Here is a 1237-nt window from a genome sequence, read left to right on the forward strand (position 1 = left end):
CTTTGGAACAATTTCCTCCGCCTCTCCTTGCTGCGACATCTTCATGCGCTCTGTGTTGTGGTTTGAGAGGGCGGGGCTTTGTGACGGCGTGCCTGGGTCCGCGATTGTGATTGGTTGGGAGGAAGCAGTGACTAGCATAAACCTACATGCTAGGCTACAATGAGAAGGAAGGAAAACTGCGTTTCTTTATCGAACTTTTATCAACTCTTTTTTTTTTCCTATTGCGCCACACGTCTATCGATCGATATATATCGTTATTGAATTATCGCCCAGCCCTAAATAGTCTCAGCCTAGTTAGCCAAACTAAGTTCACTACAGTCCACCCATAAGCTAGATGACAACAATACTCTTGGTAATCTGAACATTTCATCCTTTAATTGCATCATTAAGCCTCATTAGAGGAAAAGGAAAAAAACAAATTACAAATTTAATTTTAGAATAATTGCAGCAAATCAAATCCTAATTTTAACTCAGCTCTCTCCACATCAATGGTTCTGAAAGCAGAGCTTCATTATCATGAATATCAGATTAGATAGTTTAGTCATATTTTAGGCTGATTTTGATCCAGGAGCCTTTGCATGAGTTCAGTCTGTTTACAGAGTAGCTGAGAGACTAAAGCCTCATTGAGTCTGCTGGTCTGCTCCGCTGCCATGACTACATGCTGTCTGTAAAACAACACATTAATGTTACTGCTTTGGTATCAAACCTGGAACCATCCCATAAACAACTGGGAAGGGGAAATATTGTTGACCAACTAATGAAATGTTCTAATGCATTTATACCGATAAACAAACACTTTAAATACATAGCAATAAGAGGTTCTCGACCCTGATTTTTGTCACATGACAAAATCAGATCTCCCTGGCCAGTTTTCCCAATTTTTCCTGAACTTGTTCGATTCTAATCTAAAAGAAAAAAATAGCCTTCAATCCTACAAATTTTATGCATTATTTCAACCCAATCTTCCATTGCTGGGGCCAGTGGCGGCTGGCCAATAGAGGGCGCTAGGGCACCATCCCACACCAAAGGACAATGATTCCATTGTTCGTCAGATTGATGACATATTTCCACCCTGGGTCGCCCGTTGACTCTGGATAAAAGTTGTGCAGTAGCTCCTCTGCAATACAACGGTATAGGAGAGCTTGGGGAGCAGAAAGAAATAAGTAAACCTGTGGAGATGCTCAGATCCATAGGCGTAACTTCCTTAAGGACTGGTGTGGACATGTCCCCACCAATC

The sequence above is a fragment of the Cyprinodon variegatus genome, unplaced genomic scaffold (genome assembly GCF_000732505.1).
Source record: "Cyprinodon variegatus isolate N-32 unplaced genomic scaffold, C_variegatus-1.0 Scaffold2011, whole genome shotgun sequence".
NCBI lineage: Eukaryota > Metazoa > Chordata > Actinopteri > Cyprinodontiformes > Cyprinodontidae > Cyprinodon > Cyprinodon variegatus.